This window comes from Sturnira hondurensis, unplaced genomic scaffold, assembly GCF_014824575.4.
Source record: "Sturnira hondurensis isolate 20B ecotype Veracruz unplaced genomic scaffold, ASM1482457v3 Scaffold0001872, whole genome shotgun sequence".
In the NCBI taxonomy this organism is placed as follows: Eukaryota; Metazoa; Chordata; class Mammalia; order Chiroptera; family Phyllostomidae; genus Sturnira; species Sturnira hondurensis.
The window spans coordinates 13,184,294-13,206,042 of record NW_028074503.1 but is presented as its reverse complement, the minus strand read 5'-3'; the positions used below and the strand labels follow the sequence as shown (position 1 = coordinate 13,206,042).

Genomic DNA, 21,749 nt, shown 5'->3' with positions numbered 1-21,749 from the left:
TGCATTTGACAAGCAGAATTGGGCTGCTTCTCCCTCCTTACTTTTGCCTGATTACATATCGAGCCTTGACTGAATTTTATTTTGCATACTCTCAGATGTGCAAAGAGAACGAACTATCTTTTAAAAACTCAAGTTAAGTAATGCTTAATGACAAAAATATTTCTATAAGGTTGGCTCAAATTTCCGTAGATTTTTTTACTTACACGAAATTGGAAAAGTATACCTCGGGAACAAAATTAGGTCTCTGGTTGCAATGAAATCTTTTCTTTTCTTTTTTTTTAAAAGATCTTTTATTTTTCTTTAGAGGGGAAGGGAAGGAGAGAGGGAGAGAAATATCAATGTATGGTTGCCTCTGGTGTGTCCCCTGTCGGGAACTGGCCTGCAACCTAGGCATGTGACGTGACTGGGAATCGAACCGCGATCATGTGGTTTGCAGGCCCGAGCTCAATCCACTGAGCTACACCAGCCAGGGCTGAAATCTTTTCTTTTTTTAAATAAAAGCAAACCAGTGATCACATACTTAAGGGAAAAAAACCTCTATAAAATACTAACATTAGTATTTCAATGCTTAAAATGTAGTAAACTTTGATACATTAAAAGGCCATTAAATAAAATACTGAAAGTTAAAACTATAGTACAGACTGGAGAATCCCCACAGGAGGCTCACATTCATACACACCGTATTCCCAGCTGTGGAATTATTAATTCCTTGGCCAGTTTAGCAGCTTAATCAAGGACTGAGAAAGAAAGGGTAAAAGCAGGACTCAAGGGACCTACCCCCCAACACATACACACTTTGACCAAACAGCTCCATCTTTACCTGTTTTATAGATTAGAGCTTTGTAGAAAGTATTCTTTGAAAACATTACTCCTGCTACTAAAAAGTGTGAAAACCATCCACCTATGATCTTAGAACAGTAGCACAGGGACCCCCTTAAAAGGATCATGAGGACCTCAAAGGGTTCTTTTAATGAGCCTGCAAGGTCAAAACTATTTTATACTAATACCAAGTCACTGTATGCCTCTTCACCTTCGTTCCATCGTGAATGTCTGGCTGAGTTCCAGAGGCTACATGTGATATAAAAGACTGAATACAAAAGATCTGAGAATCTAGCTATAAAAAGCCGTATATTAATAAAAACTGAATAAATGTAAAAATCAATGCCACATTACTTACTATTTTTTTTTGTTTTGGAAGGCAGTTATTTTTCATAAAATACATTTAGATGAACATATTATGGATTTATTACTATTAAGTAAATTAATGATTTTTTAAATGTCTAGGTTTTTATCTTTAATATGACAAATATCAATGGATATAAGCCACAAAACAAAAACTCTTTGAGATTCAATCACTTTTAAGTATAAAAGGGCCTTCAGAATAATAATATCGAGAACAACTGGTCTTTAAGGTAAAATCAAAAATTCATAGTGAAAAAATCCATACTTACATTCATTCCACAAACATTTATGAAATGTCAGCTTTATGCTAGATTCTAGTTACTGGGGACACAGCAATAAGCACGACAGACCAGGTTCCTGCTTTCTCGGAACTGCAGTCAAGTGTTGGGATCTAGACAACAGACGAAAATACAGTGTCAGCTAGTAAGCAGCACTCCATAAATAAAGGAGAAGGAGAGGTGGTATGTCAGCAGGGGTCTGGGCAGTTCCTTTACACTGCGTGATCAGGCCAGGCTGCTCTGAGGCAGCCTCACTGAGGAGGAGACTGGAAGGGCCAGGAGCCAGCCTCAGAAGGATGCAACAGCAGAGAAGAGTGTTCCAGGCAGAGCCTTTGGGCCTCTGCCAAACATAACCCCGACCCCACTTCAGCTTCCACTCTGCGCCTCCTTCAGGTACCCTGCTCTTCCTTAGTTTCCAACATGGCGTGCTGTCTCTTGCTTCCATGTCTCCATGGGTTGTTCCCTCTGTCTGCAATGGCCTCTGCTTGTCCATCTGTCAAACTCATACAAGACTCAGACCAAGGCTCTGTGAAAGCAGAGGTTTTACAACCCCAGAGCCCAGGGCTGTGCCTGCTGCCACACTGCTGGGGCTCAAGGAACATTACCTCTCCCCACCTCCTCAGACACCTCCCTCTATACCATACACCTCTAATGTCATCTTGCAGTTGTATTTTTGTATGCCAAGTTTACCCACTTGACCATGAGTGCTGGAAGGCACTTTTGAATTCACACTGCCAAGCACAGTGCCTGGTTCATAGCAGTAGGCGCTTAAAAACTATCAAGTGACTAAATCCTTGAACCACATTTTTTATTCTAACTATAATTATTTTTAATTTAATCTCTTTAACACTGAAATAATGCATTATTTTTCTATCACCCACTGAGTCTAACACTGAGCCTTATCCATTACACATACTTCATACATGTTCATCATATTACTGAGCTAAATTTCATCCGTAAAGCAATTTATAAACATAAGAGCCATTTTGTAAAGGGCAACATTCTCACACAGGAATACGCCCTATTGTTTCTATGCTGATGTACAAGAGCAGGCTAGTATTCACATTATGGTTTTCAGCTCCCAGGTCAGTATTTAAGGGCGGCAAAGACTCCTGGTCAGACACTGGACTGTAGGAAAAGTCAGCCAAAACCTGAAAGTTAAGTGAAGTGGATTCAGCATCCACTGAATGGATTCTAGCTGGCAATTCCACATACAAGCAAAATAGTAAAAGATGAGCCCCCAAATTATTTAATTTAGAAGAGTGTCAGCTGTTATTTTTTCTCATCAACTGAGCTGATTTCTATTATACGTAAGGCAGCTCTACTATATAATAGCTCTACACTGTAAACTCTTTTAACCCCATCTTGTTCTTAATCTTCACATACTTTGAATAGTTTATTTATTCAAACTTCTGTAGTAGTTCTCTTCAGGTGGTTATCCAGTGTATTCTACAATGTTAAAAAAGAGCAGGTCTAATTTGCACTATATTGTCTGAGTTAAACTACCATACAAAATTGGGTAAGCTAACAAAACAAGATACAGAATGCCCCTCTAAGTAGCTATCAGAAAGCCAGCACTCATGTTTTAAAGTGATTTAACCATGAATCATGTGTGGGTAACTAGATGCTTCTGTTTATTTCTATCAGCAGTCATAATTAATTTTGGAAAAAAACAAAAAACAAAATTACTAGGTAATGAAAGTAATTACATTAATTTTAAAAACTATAGTGGCACGGGTATATATATACAGCAGGTTTTCAATAATAAATACATGTTGCCCGCTATTCTTCCATGTGCCTACGAGCAACAGGGTATCTGCCACACTTACACAGGCTCCATTCTTAGTTTGTAAAGGGCTTATTATCTACACTGTAGATTATAAAGGCCCTTTGGTTCTCTTCATTCCCTTTCCTGTTGGTTCTTTCAAGGCTCATTAGAGCTCTTAGAGAACTTAAGGAAAATAAAGAAATTTACACTGAAGCTTTAAAACTTTGTAGCAGGACAGAAACTACAACAAAGTTTTTTTTTAAAACCACTGTTAGATGGAAAATTGGGAAATAATTTGGATACAATTCTTTGGGATTATTTCAACTACCCATGCCATTATTTTTATGACCACTAGGAATAATTAACAGTAATTTTAAATTACAAAGACTAAATATGCCTACAGATTGGAAGGTAGTAAAAAATTAAAACCTTCAGAATGCCCCCTTTTAAGAAAGATTTTAATTTTTAGAGAGAGAGGAAGGGAGGGAGAAATAGAGGGAGAGAGACAGTGATTAGTTGCCTCTCACACATGTCCAACTGGGGGCCTGGCCCAGAACCCAGGCATGCACCCCACCAGGGAACTGAATTGGTCACCCTTTGGTTTATAGGCCAGCACTCACTGAGCCACACCAGCTAGGGCAGAATACCCACTTTTAATACTGAGAGCTTGGTCCTGCTTTACAGTAATAACCTATCAACATCTAGTTGCATGTAAAATGTTACGTATCCTCATCTGTAAATGGAAGGCCCTGTATTAAATGAACCAACCCTAAGATTTTTTCTGAAGGGCAGGTTTCATGGAACTGTGACCTGTGCTGTCACGAGGCACCACACTTAGAAGGGCCCCACATTTGCTTAAATGTTCTGCTGTCAGCATACTGAAATTCTTAATCGTTTTTAAATAAGAGGCCCCACATTTTCACTCTGCACTGGACTAACAATACACAGCTGGTCCTATTCCCCGAAACTCAGACACTCACAAAAAAAATTCTATAAAAGTGTACCTCTGTGGCTCCAGGCACAGTTAAGACTGAAAAAACAAGGGTGAGTTAACCAATGTTCTGTTGGTTTCAGAATGACTTTCAGAATAATTTTCTACCTCTATCAAAAAGAATCAAATATACATTGAAAATAATTCAAATGTAAGGGACTGATTTCATTTTTATTTTTTATTTATTTTTAATTTTTTAAATTTATCTTTAGAGGGGAAGGGAAGGAGAGAGGGACAGAAATACCAATGTATGGTTGCCTCTCATTCATCCCTCACTGGGAACTGGCCTGCAATCCAGGCATGTGCCCTGACTGGGAATCGAACTGCGATCCTCTGGTTCGCAGGCCCATGCTCAATCCACTGCGCTACACCAGCCAGGGCTGATTTCATTTTTAAATATGAAAAATATTAAGTGTTTGGGATGTCATTATTACAATTCATGTCTTCAAAGCAGAGAATCTAAAAGGATTAATATTAAGCAAACAGCAAGCAGCTGACTATAATCAGTATTAAAAAAATTCACTTTGTCTCCTAGTCATGACTCTCTCAAACACTTCTTTTTTTTTCCTACATTTTATTTATTTATCTTTAGAAGGGAAGGGAAGGAGAGAAGGAAAGAAATATCAATGTATGGTTGCTTCTGGTGCATTCCCTGCTGGGAACTGGCCCCTGCTGGGAACTGGCCTGCAACCCAGGCATGTGCCCCGATGGGGGAATTGAAACGCGATTATTTGGTTCACAGGCCCGTGCTCAATCCACTGAGCTACACCAGCCAGGTCAAATACTTCTAACTGTATGTCTTTCCCACCTTCCATGTCTTTAATAATTCTCTTAGAGGAAAACTTTTTTTCTGACAGCCTTAATAATATCTATGTTGTCAAGAATTAAAGCAATATGTAGAGCTGTAATTAATCCAAATAAACTTATGTACAGCAATGCTTTCAACTCATACATTTAACACCGGGATCCCCAACCCTCCCACCAGGCCACACAGCTGGAGGTGAGTGGCTGGCAAGCGAGCAAAGCTTCATCTTTGACAGTCATGCCAATTACTCACGTCACCTCCTGAGCTCTGCCTCCTGTCAGATCAGCCGCAGCATTAGAGTCTCATAGGAGTGGGAACCCTGCTGTGAACTGTGCACTCGAGGGACCTAGGGTGCCTGCTCCTTACGAGAATCCAATGCCTGGTGATCTGAGGTGGAGGTGAGGCAGTGGTGCTAGTGCTGGGGAGCGGCTGCAAACACAGATTATCTTTAGCAGAGGTTTGGCTGCACAGAGGCCATAATAAATCCACTGCTTGCAGACTCATATCAAAACCCTATCAGAGTGGCAAGTGAGTTGATGTACTTCAATTGTAGAGCTTTAAGTCAGAATCCAGCACTTACTTTAGTCCACACATGGCCCACCCATTATTTTATTTATCCCTTCTATCTGTGCCCCTTTCTCTCACTGCACACTTGTCTCAGGCACAGTTTTGGTAAGCCCACAAGATAACCCAAGCCAAAATGAGTAAAAAATAAAGGTCACTGAAGAGTTTCTTTGAATAGGGGGAAAGACCCAATGACGAGACAGCAGAAGACTCTAAGACAGCCAACAAAAAGAAAGCTGCATTTAAAAGAAAACACCAAGAGTCCTACTTAAATTACAGGTTCATTGCAACAACTGATTCACATTCTCCAATCCACTTCGTAAAATATGTGGCAACCAGCTACCCAACGAAGCCATAAAAATTCAAAACTGCTTCGCCATATGGAGACCAAGCACCCTGCCTTAAAAGACAAGACTTCGGAGTTTTTCAAAAGACAAAACATGAACACAAAGACCAGAAGCAATTATTGAAGGCTACCACTTCTTCAAATGTGTCTGCATTGAGAGCACCATTCTTAGTGGCTAACTATGTTGTGAAAGCTAAGAAGCCTTTTACTACTGGTGAAGAGTCGATTCTGTCTGCTGCTAAGGACATTTGTCATGAACTTTTAGGACAGGCAAAAGATGGCACGTTTCTCTTCCGGCTAGTACCATAACTAGACGAACTTATGAAACAGCACAGCATATTGAGGCATATTTTTTAGGATTAATGAGTCCCCGTGGTCCGCAATCCAGGTTGACGAGCCTACCGATGTTGACAACAGGGCATCAATGCCTGTTTTCATGTGATAAGCTTTCGGGAGGATGTGCATGAGGATATGCTACATGCATGCACTTGTGTTGCCAACCAACATCATAGCTGCAGAACTATTCAAGTCTTCAAATGATTACGTATCAGGAAAACTAAATTGGTAATTTTGTGTTGGTACATGCACAGATGGAGTGGCTGCCATGACTGGACAGCTTTCTGGTTTCACTACTGGGGTCAAAGAGGTTGCTTCTGAATGGGAAGTCTACACACTGTGTCATCCATTGAGAAATGCCGGCAAGCTGACAAATGTCACCTTTACTTAACAATGTTTTGCAGGATGTGGTTAAAATTATCAACCATATTAAAGTACATGCCCTTAACTCACATCTGTACCCACGGCTCTGTGAGGAGATGGACGCAGCACACACACGTCCTCTCTTACACAAAGAAGTGAGATGACTTTCTAAAGGTACATCACTGGCTAGAGTTTTTGAGTTACGAGAGCCGCTTCAGAGATTTCTTTTAGAAAAACAGTCACCACTGGAAGCACATTTCAGTGACACAGAATGGGTCGCAAAGCCGCTTGCTTGTGCGACATATTCAACCTGCTCAACAAACTCAACCTGTCACTTCAGGGGAGAACGACAACTGTGTGTTTACATTCTGCAGACAAAGAGGCTGCATTCAAAGCCAAACTGGAATTATGGGGGTGATGAATGAACACTGGGATTTCTGACATGTTTCAAACATTAGCAGAGATTTTGAAGGAGACTGAGCCAGGGCCTCTGTCTCCCAGCTGGTGCATAATCACCTATCCTAGCTTTCAGAAGATTTTGAGCGTTACTTCCCCACCACAAAAGACCCCAGAACCAGAAAGGAATGGATCCACAACCCATTTGTGAATAAACCAGGTGAAATGACTTTGTCTGCACCAGAAGAGAATCAGCTGCTTAGTATCACAAATGATGGTGGCCTTAAAAGCATGTTTGAGACAACTTCAAATCTCTCTATGTTCTGGATAGATTAAAGTCAAGGCGATTAAAGTCACAGTTCACAGTTCCCTGAGATTGCCACAAAGGCACTGAAAAGCTTGCTTCCATTTCCAACAACCTGTCTTTGTGAAGCAGTGTTCTGCAGACAGGAACCAAAACAAGATTACAGAGTTGGCTGGACATAAACATCACACTTCGGGTGTCACAGTCTCCCATCACCCCCAGGTGGGTCTGTCTAGTTGCAGGAAAACAAGCTCAGGGCTTCCACTGATTCTGCATTATAGTGAGTTGTATAATTATTTCTTAATGTATTATAACATAATAATAATAGGAATAAAGTACACCATAGATATAATGTGATTGAATCATCCTGAAACCACTTCCCAACCCCCACTGGGTCCATGAAAACACTGTCTTCCACAAAAGCGACCCCTGGTGCCAAAAGGGTTGGGGACTGCTGACTTAACACGTGCAGAGTGAAGGGGCTCAACGGTAGCAATAGGCTCCAGGTCAAACTAACCAAAGAGAAAACACCATTTCAAAGAAAAGTTGTGAAAAACAAAGTCATGTCCACATCCCGGGACATGGGCCACAGGAACAGCACCTTATTAATCTCATGTTACCCTACATATATTCATACCGCCTTAACTGACCTGAATTTTGTAGAAAAATTCAATTTTGACCTAAGCTTATTGTGTAGATATCTCCTAAAATACCAAAGATCGACTTTCTAAAGACAGATGCAGGAAAAAAATACATGAAGATAAAATTTAAAAGAAAGACAAAACAGCACTGATAAGTCAGTCAATGCACACAGGCTACCACATAAAAAATATACAGCCCCGGCTGGTGTGGCTCAGTAGACTGAGCACTGGCCTACGAACCAGAGGGTCGCCGGTTCAATTCCCAGTCAGGGCCCATGCCTGGGTTGCAGGCTGAATCCCTAGTTGGAGGGCACATGAGAGGCAACCACACATTGATGTTTCTCTCCCTCTCGTTCTCCCTCCCTTCTCCTCTCTCTAAAAATAAATAAAATATTTTTAAAAGTGTGCAAATGAAATTTTTAGTTTTGATAAAAATAGGTAATTGGATTGTTGAGAAACTGGGGTTTGTAATGACTGTTATATGACAGCATTATACATATAGTTATATGTTGTACATTCTATGTTGTACATATATTGGGTTGACCAAAAACTCCATTATTGTTTTTTCCATAAAAGACACAGTTTTCATTTTCGCCAATAACTTTATTGATCTAGGTAATCTGAGTATGTCGGCTATCCCCTGTATGGCATAATGTTAATTTTTCTTAATTAATGTCTCAATTTGATCACAATCAACTTCAACTGGTCTACCCAACTATGGAGCATCATCCAGTGAGAAATCTCCAGCACAAAACCTCACAAACCACTTTGGACACATTCGGTCAGCCACAGCCCCTTCTCCATACTCTGCACAAATCTTTTTTTTTCGCATTTCAGTTGCGTTTTTACCTTTCTTGAAATAATAATGCATAATATGCTGAAAATGTTATGCATTTTCTTCCAACTTCAATATTAAAATGGCTACACAAAAATTCACCAACTTTGATTTTTAATGAATGCTGCTGTGACAGCTGCACAATACAATCTAACAAAATTGTTCTGATTGAAGTTAAAGACAACTAAGCGCTACAAAATTTCCATATTACGGAAAAAACAAAACAAAACTTTTTTAACCAACCCAATATACTGCTCTTCAATGTGGTAGATTCAGGGATTTGCTTCTCGAAAGCTTTTATTTTGTTTACTGATCAGGAAGAACTGGGAAGTTCTTGTAACCAAGACTGTCTGAATCTGGACTGGCCGTGCTCCCACCACGTCCAATGTTTCCTTTGGGCAGGGGCAGGGGCCTTCATCTCCTGTGTTTTGAAGACGCAGCCAGCATTCTTCTCTGTCATGCCTTGCAGTGCTGTTCTAGTTGATACGAGAGAAGATTTGTGTGCAGCTTCTAGAAGTACCTAAAAAAGGACCAGAGCATGTCGCTCACTCCCCATGCTGCTGTGTAGAACATGAATCTAAGAGTTCAAGCTCCCTTTTAGGCCACGAAGATGAAGACTAGAGCCTGAGATGGCAGATGAGAAGAAAGCTAGAACAACCAAGATCCTAGAAAATCATGGAGCCACCATACCAGCCATTAGCTATGTCCAAACTTGGACATGAGAGGAAGTACTTCTTCTCTGCTTCAGTCATGCTTACTTGGGGTACTGTAATCCTATCCAACACATACAAGGAACCCAGGAATCCCAAGGCAAGGGGAATAGAAATCACCACACAGCCTGGCCTCACAGAGGAAAGCAGAAATGCAAAAGCTCTGAAAAAAAGGGACCTCGGCAGCAGGGACTAGCAGGGTGTACACTTCAAGGACTCCGTGATGACACAGAGGACACAGCCCTCCAGAAGCCTGCTTCTCCCTGCCAATCCCCAACCAACCCACGCTGCTCTGTCCCTTTCACTGCCTCAGAACTCCTCAGCATGCCTGTGGCCGATCACAACTCTTTACTCTTCCACGGCACTGTGTTAGACTCCGTGCCTGTCTCAGTCTTGGAAGTTAAATTCTTGGGAAGAGAGAAGAGCTAGTTAGTCTTACTGATCTTTTCAAGCCAAGTCATATCCCAGTAGCTGCTACAGGCCGGCTTGAATACCGTAGGTCCTGTGTACACTTTTGAGGGGTACAAAATCTGACCAACCGAGAGTACAGAAACTGCTAGGGTCAAGCAGTTTCCTCTGGAAGATGATATAAATATGGTCAGTGCTGTGACTGTTATATCTCATACAGGGTGGTCAGAATCTGTTTAAACTGCAACCTCCAAATGCAAAAGACACAGATAATATGGGATCGAAAATTCTGAACCCCACTTGATACATTCTGAGGGTACGACCTGGGATTTTACCCATGTCAGAATTCAAATCCAAAATTCTACTTTAAAAAGGATGAGAAGCCGAAATGAGGAAGGTCATCCTCTAATGGAAAGTAAAGAAGCCAAAATCATTCTGCCCTCCCCAGTACACTGCATCGCCTGAGAGAAATGAAAAGTCTGTCTTCCAGGAAAAAAACAGGGATTCAATTTAGAAACTGGTATTTCCTCTCTTGAGGACTCTTTCTAATTAACTAGTCTAAAAGTGGCTTTTAAATAAACAAGAGCAAAGAAAACAACGAGATTCGTTTTAATGCTATTACCTGTATTTGTTCTATAAGAGTTAGCAAGTTTTGAAGCCTGAGCTGTTACACATAAAGTTGAAAGGCGGATGAGACTTTACTGTGATAGTCTTAGGGCTACCACCAAATATTTCTAGTTCTCCTCACAGGCATACGGTAGATTTGCCCTTTTCTATCCCCTTGAAGAATGGGTTAACCATGCAACTTACTTTGGCCAATGACATGTGAACAAAAGGACGCCTCAGTCCACAGAGGCTGCGAGAGACGCACAATTCCCCCGCTCTGTTTCTATCTCGGACAGTGCCACAACCTTCAGGACAGTAACTGTACCCTCAGCGAGGGTCCCAGAGGGGCTGAGGCAGAGCAGAGTCCATAGTCAACCAGTAACAAAGCCAACAAGTTGTGTGGTTTTAAGCCACTCAGATTCAGGGACTGTAAGTTAGCACAGCATATCGCTGTACTTAACTCGAATTCCTGTGGCTCCTACCCTGCCAGGTTAGGCTACCAGTCTATTTAACATAATTGTGATGATTTTACTTTGAAAATCCAACAGAAGGAAGCTCTCTCTTCCCACTGCAATTCGGCTTTACAACATCAGTTGGGATGCTGTTAGCTATAAGTGAACAGAAATCACACATCAAACTCCTTAAACATTCGGAAATGTTCTGACTCATATACCTGTTAGTCAAGCAGTATTGCGGAATTCAGGGCTGGCCGAACCTGGCAGCTCCAACTCCACCCCCTTGTAATTTTCTCAGCTCTGGCACCTTCTGGAGCTGGCCTCCCCCTTGGGTTTGATAACAAGATTACTGCCTCAGCTCAGAGCTTCACATTCGCATACGACAATGTCTACACAAAGAGAGGTGGCCTGGGCCAAGGAAAATCGTCTTTCCCTGAAACTTCTGCAAACCTCCCACAGCCTAAAATGGTAACATGTTTATTTCTAAATCAATCCTTACCAAGGGGGATGAAACTACAGTGATTCCCTTAGCTGGTGCACACTGACTGTCACACAGGAGGGAAGAAGAGAGGCCATGATTAGGAGGAGAACCACATGTTGCCACAAGGACAGGCAGTGTCCCTAAACAATAGCCTAAGGAGCCTTGGGAAGCTGAGAAGTTACCTCACTTACTGCTTCTGAATAAATTATAGAATTGGTGTGTGTATGAGGGAGGGAGGGAGGGAGGGAGGGGAAGGAGAGAGAGAGAGAGACATGGTACTACCATTTTAAAATATGCATAGATAGTCTAAAATTAATAAAAGGCCAAACCTAGTTAAGAGTATTCTTTTTTTTTGCAAATGTAGTTTTTTAATATATTTTATTATACTATTACAGTTGTCCCATCCCCCCTTCATTCCCCTCCACCCTGCGCACCCCCTCCCACCCACATTCCCCCCCTTTGGTTCACGTCCGTGTGTCACAAGTTCTTTAGCTTCTACATTTCCCATACTATTCTTGCCCTCCCCGTCTATTTTCTACCTACCATCTATGTTACTCATTCTCTGTACCTTCCCCCCCCCACACACTCCCCTGCTGCTAACCCTCTATGTGAGCTCCATTTCTGTGGTTCTGTTCCTGTTCTAGTTGTTTACTTAGTTTGCTTTTGTTTTAGATGTGGTTGTTAATAACTGTGAGTTTGCTGTCTTTTTACTGTTCATATTTTTTATCTTCTTTTTCTTAGATAAGTCTCTTTAGCATTTCATATAATAAGGGCTGAGTGATGATGAACTCCTTGAACTTGACCTTATCTGAGAAGCACTTTATCTGTCCTTCCATTCTAAATGAAAGCTTTGCTGGATAAAGCATTCTTGGATATAGGTCCTTGCCTTTCATGACCTGGAATACTTTTTTCCAGCCCCTTCTTGCCTCTAAGGTCTCTTTTGAGAAATCAGCTGACAGTCTGATGGGAACTCCTTTGTAGGTGACTGTCCCCTTATCTCTTGCCGCTTCTAGAATTCTCTCTTTCATTTTAATCTTGGCTAATATAATTATGATGTGCCTTGGTGTGTTCCTCCTTGGGTCCCTGCTTCTTTGGGCCTCTTCTTTGGGCCTCTCTGAGCTTCTTTGGGCCTCTCTGAGCTTCCTGGACTTCCCGGAAGTCTATTTCCTTTGCCAGACTGGGGAAGTTCTCCTTTATTATTTGTTCAAATGAGTTTGCCACTTGTCGCTCTTCCTCTTCCCCTTCTGATACCCCTACAATTTGGATGTTGGAACGTTTAAAAATGTCCTGGAGGTTCCTAAGCCTCTCTTCATTTTTTTTGAATTCTTGTGTCTTCATTCTTTTCTGTTTGATTGTTTCTTTCTCCCTTCTGGTCCACTCCATTGATTTGAGTCCCAGTTTTTTTCCCATCACTATTGGGTCCCTGTGCATTTTGCTTCATTTCACTTAGAATAGCCTTCATTTATTCATCTACTTTGTGACCAAATTCAACCAATTCTGTGGGCATCCTGATCACCAGTGCTTTGAACTGTGCATCTGATAGGCTGGCTATCTCTTGGTCGAGTCGTTATTTTTGCTGTGGAGCTTAGATCTGTTCTTCTGTTTGGGCCATTTTTGTTTTTGGTTTGGTCACGCCTGTTAAGTGGTGAGGAGCAGAGCCTTAGGTGTTCACCAGGGCAAGGCAACCCAGTTGCTGGCTTCTAACTGCCTTCTAACACTGTTACTGTCTTCAGCAGCCTAGAACCTGGTGATCTGGGCCCCCCAGAACCAGGGCCCAATACCAACTTGCCTATGGATACCTTAAACTGACACTTGAGTCCAAATCAAAGGCAGACACAAACCCAGCCATGATCCCTGACCATATGCTACTTGATTCCCTCACCCTGACAAACCTGCTCTTTTCCACCTGTCTCCACGTCACCTTCTGTTCTCCCACCTAGGCACGTTTCTGCTTTCATATGCCTAGCTGCCAGCCTACAAGTCACACACAAAAAACCCCTCACCTTTTGGACCTTTCAGCTTTTCAATCCCTTAACCCTAGACAAGTCCCATTATTCACTTTTTCTGCTTTCAACTTCCAGGATATTAACATTACAGAGAAAGTTCTGAAACAAGGCTGGCCAGAGTCCACTATAAACCTATGCTACCTAGGGCTGATTGAGCCCTTACTATTCTTTACAGTTCTTCTTGGGTCCTCCCCTACAGCCCTCATGTCATGCATGTGCACAGTCACCGACCACCTGACACAATCCTGGCCCCTGACTCAAAGTCTCACCTCCTCGCACACAAGCTCCCTCCACCTCACATCCCCTTTGCTCCTCTCTGAGTTCTTCCTCCTGTTCAAGGAACATGCTCTCCACGTGTACATTTAATTACATCCCTTTCTATAGCTTTGGAAGCTTTGTTCCACAAATACTCCTCTCCTTCCCTTCCTCACTTCCCAACTCCACCAGTCCTTTCTCCCAAAGTAACCTTGAAGTCAAACTGCGCTCAGAGATGAGGGTTTTGTCCCTCCTTGCTACACACAAAAAAACCCATAGAATTTGAACTGCCAACATTTAAAAAGTAGGACATTTCACTTGAATAATCAGGATTTCTGATTATTCTAGTAAAACAGAAACCTCAGTCATCAGTAGGTAAGCATACCCAAACAGCAAAGTCCTAGGAGCTGATTATGGTCGCCGCCTTTCAGGGGGGCATTTGCCCTCACCAGGTTACCACAACAGCCTCTCCTTGTCCCCTGTCAGACCCACACTGACTCTCACCCATCCTACCGCCTAAAGATAAGAGGGTCTGCTCCTTCCTACTCTAAAGCACACTTCTCTCAACTACCCCCAGTGCAAGCTACACCCTTCTCCTTCCTCCTCTCCCCAATACTTCAAGAAACAGTCTGTATTTACTGTCAGCACTTACCACCATGCCCCCATAATATGATTTCTGCTGTTACCTCCCTGTTGAAAGTACAGAGAACAGAGAAAGAAAAAAAAAAGAAGGGGGAAAAAAAAAGGAAATCTCCTCGCATTCCTGCCTGCTCAGCAGGCACTGGATATCAAAGCCCGCCATTCTTCATAAGGTGTCCTCCCTTGGATTTCCCAACTTTACCCTCTTCTAATTCTCCTGCTGAGAAAATCACATAAACTCTCTCCAAAGGTTGGACACCTGCAAACACCTCTGAATACCGTGCAGGTCCCAAGCAGTCAGCATCCCCTCCCCTCTAACACCACTACCAGCCAACTCACCTCTTGGATATTTTCCTGGGGGATGGCGGGGGTGGGGGTCAAGGAGGGGAACAACAAGAAAAAGACTCAGTCTAAAACATGACCAGACTCTTGCACCTCTTAAGGTAAGTGCACTGATTTAGTCCACATTTACTGATCACTTCTCAGGTGGTAGGCACTGGAGCTTAAGAGGCCAGTAAGAGAAGGTCCCTACCCTGCAAAAGGCATTCACAGAAGGGACGCAGGTGTATGAACTGACTGTCCACATGGTACCATGATCTGATGGAGGAAAGAAAGCAGCCTCAGGGGAAGGCCAGGGACCACGGCGCAGCGTGCTGTGAACACCAGGGCTGCCCTCGCCTCACACAGGTGCACTGCCACCTCATTAGTGCAGACCTCCTGGAAGAGTCTCCTGAGTGGTGTCCCTGTCTCCCTTCTACCCATCCTACTCCCTCACTGAAATCCATTCTCCACACTGCAGTGGGAGTGATCCGATCAAATGTGAAACAGAGCTCTCCTGCTCAAAGCCTTCCAGCAGCCCTGAGAACAAGGTCCTGCACCATCTGTGCCATAATGACTTTCCTCCCATCATCTCACTCCACTTTCACTCACACCATTGGTCTTTCAGCCACACTGATCTCTCAGTTCCTTTAATCAGAATGAGTTCTCTTCTGCTACACAGCCTCTGCACACACTATTCTTTTTACCCGGAAACCTCTTGCCCCTCCTCTTTGTTTAAAATGCTTTTGACCTCTCTGGGTCTCAGCTGAAATGTCATTTCCCCCATTGACTTAATTAAATCTATTTTTGTCTGCCCCACTGGTTGTTTCATTAACACAACAGGTACTATGTCTCTTTTGTTCACTTTGTATACACAGTACCTGGCACAGAGCAGACACTCAAATATAGTTGCTCCATGAGGTTGTAAAAAACTATTTCCTCCTTTGGGTCCTAACTGTACATATCACCTCAGGTTTATCACTCAATCCTCTCTACCACTCCCAATTTTCATTATCTCACTGCTGACTCCCAAGACTGAGTTCCACAACTATGATGCCTGCAGGTGAGTTTCACCTGCAGGTGAGTTCCACCTGCAGTCTTTCTCAGGCACCTGCAGCTGGACAGGTCTAGGACACACTCATTAATTATCCTTAAAGAAGCTCTCCTGTTTTTTTTTCCCATTGCTTTTAATGATGCATCTTCTTGGAGGCTAAGTAACAGATTTCCTTCTTTCCTTTATCCATTGAAAGAAATATCTGATTCCATCTCTAAACACCCACCTGTATGTTTTTTGGTACAGTCAACAGAACCAGTTCATTAGCCTCATTTCCTACATGTAGTTTTTTAAAACGACAATCATCCACCTAGATATACATTAAAGCTTAATTCTGATCATAACAATCAATACTCTTACCAAAATCCTTCAACGGGCCCTTGTTGGTGTGGCTCAGTTGACTGGAGTGTTGTCCTGTAAACTGGAAGGTTGTGGGTTTGATTCCTGTTCAGGGCACACGCCTAGGTTGCAAGTTAGGTCCCTGGTTGGGGCACATTCCAGAGGCAGCCAATCAATATTTCTCTCCCTCTCTCTCCAATATCAATAAGCATGTCCTCAGGTGAGGATAGGGAAGGAAGGGGAGGGAGGAAGAATCCTTCAACAGTTCCCTACTGCCTTCCATGTAACACTCGTAATCTTCTGCTTGTTATTCAAAGCCCTAGCAATCTTGCCAAAACTATCCTAGCAATTCTATCTAGTTTGGTGGTTAAGAACATAAACTCTGGAAACCAGACTGGCATGTTACATCCACAGATGGGACAGTGGGGATCTTGTCCACACTTCACCACTTAACCTCTCTGTGCTCCAGTTCCCTCTGTGTACAATGGGGATAATGAAAAGAGAACATTGTTATAAAGATTAAATTAACTAACATACGTAGAATACTTACAATAGTGCACTGGTCATTGCTACACACTGTGTTTTGTAGCTCCATCTCCATGATCAATGGCCTATATCCCAGCCTGTTGGAACCTCTCCCTGTCCTGCTAAAACCCCTCAAACTTTCCCTTCTGATGCAAGAGTGCCCAAGAGAGGAAGCACCAGCTGATAAGCTGTCAATATTGCACTCCGTCCACCAACTCAAGGGTATGTCCAGTCAAAAGCTCTGCCACAAAGCTCCTTCATCTGTCTCCAGGAGTGTTTTTGTATCTTATGCACTAAAATGACCCAAAGGTCACTCAGCAAAGGACTCCAGCCCTGTTCAAAGACTCTCAGTCTGAAGTCTGCTACCCTCTGCTCCCCGGTGCTTTCTTACTCCCTCCCGAGTTTCAGATCGGAGACCACCATACCATTTTCTATGCTGAGTTCTCCGATGTCTCTAATCTGGGTAAATGATGAAACTCTCACGGGAACTATCCCTACAACAACGCTATTATTTCAGATAGCGTTCCCTTTGCATGGGAACACTTAAAAGAATTACAGTCAACTGTGCAGTCTTATCATAAACAGAATGTGGAATTCAACCTGCCACGTGGTCAGGCTTCGCACTGTGACAATGTTGCCTCTTCACCCTTCAGAAACCCCTGCTGTGCACAGGGACTCGTAAAACCTGTTATTAAAGTGTTTGTTTATTGAGAAACATGCTAATTCAGAGGGATGGAGAAATATGTTACAACACTCCCAGAAATTTTCACTCGCTGTTTAACCTTAAAGAAAATAAATTATAAGATGCAATGTGTAATTTTCAAAGAACAATCCAATAATTTAGCACACGGCTCTACCAAAGCAATGCAAACTATTCCTTTTTATAACTGAACCAATACTTCAAAAAAATGTTAATGGGAAGCAACTACCAAAGAATTTTAGCAAAAACATAGACATAGAATTTTAGCAAAAACCATGACACCTAAATCTCAGGAACTGTCTTTAAATCACCTCATGGCTCCTCAGAGGCTTTACCTAGCATTTGTCCCATAACTGAGGGTGTCAACCAAACAACATACCAGAAGCCTACACCTACACGTCTTTACAGAACCAAAAGCAATTGTATTTTCTCTGTGTAACACTGGAAGTCATTCAAACACAAAGACTATACAGGACTCTTATAAAAACCTGTAAGAATTTGTTTTATAATTTTTAACAATGTATAGAAATTCTAATGGTTAAAGGAGAAATGAACCACAACTTCAGAGATTCACTCTCACCTTGTATCACTGTTGCTGCAGTCCTAGCAGATCCACAATGACATTAAATGTAAACGCTCTAAAAGCATCAATGAAAAGACACAGATTGGCAGAATGGGTTAAAAAACATGACCCAACCATATGCTGTTTATAAGAAACTTACTTTAAATATAACAATATAGGCAGGTTGAAACTAAAAGGATAAAAAAAAGAATGCATTATACGAACACTTAAAAGAGCAATCAAAGGGAAAGGAGGAAGAGTAGCTATGTTAGTACCAGATAAAGAAGAATTCAGAGCAAAATACATTATGACAGACAGGGGACATTACATAATGATAGAAAGGGTCAATCCACCAAAACACAACCCTTAACACACCCTTGTGTGCACCAAACAGAGAGCTGCAAAATATGTAAACCAAAAAATATATATATCAAAAGGAGAAACAAATGCACAAATGTAGTTGGACACTTCAAAACCCTTCCTCAACAGCTGATAGGATATCCAGGCAGAAAACAAGCAAGAGTACAGAAGAACTCAACACCATCAAGGATCAAATTGATATTTATAGAATACTTCACTCAACAACAGCAGAAAACATATTCTATTCAAGTGTTCACAGAACATATACCAAGACAGACCATATATGGGACCAGAAAGCAGGCTCCACAAATTTAGAGGACTAAAAAGGACACACATACAGTAAGTCCTTCAATCAGAATGAAATCAAACTAGAAACCAAAAACAGAAAGATAACAGGAATATCTTCAAACATCTGGAAACTAAACAACATAATTCTAAATAGTCTATGGGTCCAAGTCTCAAGGGAAATAAAAATATACATTGAACTGAATGAAAATAAAAACACAGCATATCAAAATTTGCAGAACAGAGCTGAAACAAGGCTGAGAAGGAGATTTACAGTGCTAAATGCTCCCCTATATATAAATGCAGAAACTCCTTAACCAAACATTAATAAGTAGAATTCAGTAATATATAAAAAGAATTATGCACCATGACCAAGTGAGGTTTACTTCACAGATGCAAAACTGGCTCAATTAAAAAATTAACCAATATAATCCATCATATTAAATAGGCTAAAGAATAAAAATCATGCCATTTCCATATGTTGAAAGCAACTGGGTCAAGGGTACATGGGATCTTTCTGAATTACTTCTAGTAACTCCAAGTGAATCTACAATTATTTCACAAAAGTTTTAAAACTTTTTGGACTCTCACTGACTGCTGCCCTAAGGTCCGTCACCCAAACGTTAACACTTCAGGATGGACTGGCCCTCTTCATGGCCCTTTATCAATCCTGGCTTTGTGCTGGACTGAGTGCACACAGAAAAACGGAACTTATCCCTACCCTCGCACACAATATGCTCAAGTGGACTGCCAAACACAGGCAGAAATCAGTAGTGAAGGACTTCATAAAGGAGATGAGATGTGAGTAAATCCTTGAACAAGAGGTAGCACTTTCACAAGGGGAGGTGAATACGTGGACATCCTGGGAAGAAATTATATATAAAGACAGCTAGAAATAAGCACAGTGCCTACGGAGGAAGAGGCACCCGTGTGCTGTGAAACAACAGATGCCCAAAAAGACAGAGATGAGTTCAAATGTCACTCACAGAACCCTTCCTCAACGATCCAGCCAACCAAAAGCAGCAGCTCCTCCCACTCACAATCTCTCCAGCACTCTATTTTCTCTTTACAGAGCTCATCACAATAAATTATTATGTATTTATCTGCATGTTCATTTGTTTAGTGCTATCCCACCTCCAGTTATCTTGAGTGTTTAGCACTGGGTCTGGCTCACCATGAGGATTCTATAAAGTATTAATTGAGTAAATGAACAAACGATAAGTATCCACTCTTCTCTTCTATTCAGCTGCCCCACTCCTCTTTCTTCATTATCTGTCACTCCATTCACCTTGGTCCCTCTCTGATCTACTGCCTGTTTTAGCTAATCTCTCCTTTCCCCTTGCTCCTCTACCTCAGCCCAGCTCCTAACCCATCATAAAAATAAAAACTCTGTATTTTAAAGCAGTGGTTCACAGTTGCAATGTTGTAACACTTTTCTGAATTGCAAGCAATTAGCAACTGTATCCCAAAAAATCAGTTACTATGAAGTACTAAATTGCATGTTGTTACTAAGCATAATAGATGTACATATTACATGAACAAACAAACACAGAAGTAGCCGTTCCTGTTGCCTTACTTTCCTAAATACGAGAGCCTTTTCCCGTAACGGAAAGATCCTATGTGGCTGTTTATCAGAGAGAGCCAGGAGAGTACTCAAGACCACCAAAGTCACAGAAACAAGGGAAGACTGAGAAACTTCACAGATTAAAGACTGGGAAGACACAATGACCAAATGCAATGTAATGCCTTGGACTGGATCCTGGAACAGAAAGAACATACTGATGGCAAAACCGGTGAAATCTAAATAAAGTCTGGAATTTAGTTAAAAATATATGGCACTAAAATGATTATGATTCAAATATATTAATATTTTCTATTATTAAGAAGAGAAAGAGGCAGGGCATGCGCATGAGCCAGGGGTGTAACTCAGGCCAAGGTGGCTGGGCATGAGATGAAAAGCCACAGAGAGATCTAACTTCCTTTTCGCTCTGTTCCCTGTTCTCACCTAGTGCCATGAGAATTACCTTGCCTGCAACTGCGTGAGTTGCCTGCAACTTCCTAGCATACTCATTTACACACAATCATGTGCTGATTAAGGATGGGGTCATGTTCTGAGAAATGTGTCCCTAGGTGATTTTGTCATGTGTGAACATCATAGGGTGCACTTGCACAAACCTACATGGTAGAGCCTACTACACACTTAGGCTGTATGGTAAAGCCCATTGCTCCTAGGCTACACACCTCTACATAGCCTCCTAGGCTATGTTTTGTGTTACTGCACAAAACATGAGATTAAATCAAGCACAAGAGAAAATGATGAACAAGATGAGAGGTATGAGGCTGCTGCTGGCTTAATAGGGCACACTATCTTACAGCAGACTTTTGTAAGTAGAAAGAGTGTACTCTAAAATAACAAAAAGTATAGTGCAGTAACTACATAAACCAGTAACATAGTTGTTTATTATCAAGTATTATGTGCTGTACATAATTGTATGTGCTGTACATTTACGCGACTGAGCCGCACCACAAGCATATGAACAACGCAATGCGCTATAATTTCCAAGGGCCACGACTTATGAGGGTTATGACTTCACTAGGCAATAGGAATTTTTCGGCTCCATTATAATATTACAGGATCACCATCGTATATTCGGTCCATTGTTAACTAAAACTTCATTATATGGCACGTGGCTGTACTCAACAAGCATTTATTGAACACCTACTGCTTAACAGGCACTTTGAAGTTTCTGGGATACATGGCTAGAAAAGGCAGGCACAATCTCTGCTTTAATAAAGCTTACAAACTGCTCAAGAAGCCAGGCATTTAACAAGCATTTGCACAAATGGTGAATGCCCTCCAAAGTTTTACTGCCTGCTTCGTAAAAGCCCTACCAAACAATCCATCAGAACATTCGTTAATCACTGGTGTTCTGAATAAGGTTTTCAATGTGAACTCAAATCAGCTGAGATGCATCTGCGGTCCAGCACCTGTGATCTGTTAAGCTACTTCAACAGATACTGACTCAGCGGACAGGGTCTGGAACCTGAGATTTTCCATCTCTTCCAAACTCCCAGATGACAGGGATCACTGCTGCTGGTTCACAACACTTTGAATCTGCAGGGCTCGGAAGTACCATGGAAACATCCCTCAAACTATCACGCAAAATGCAGGCTCTATAAAGGGCTTTTTGTCTCTCTTTTTCACCACAGTACACCCAGGACTTAAAACTGTGCCTC

The 21,749-nt window shown here is 41.8% G+C and overlaps 1 protein-coding gene across 3 annotated transcripts in view; it reads right to left on the bottom strand.

Moving 5' to 3' along the window:
• The window catches only part of GALNT1 (polypeptide N-acetylgalactosaminyltransferase 1), a 125,768-nt gene that overhangs the window by 102,534 nt on the left and 1,485 nt on the right, over positions 1–21,749 (bottom strand). For all 3 annotated transcript variants that reach the window (XM_037033005.1, XM_037032995.1, XM_037032985.1), the window contains exon 2: positions 1,452–1,573. The gene's annotated coding sequence lies outside the window, so the exon portion shown is untranslated. The remainder of the gene's footprint in view (positions 1–1,451; positions 1,574–21,749) is intronic.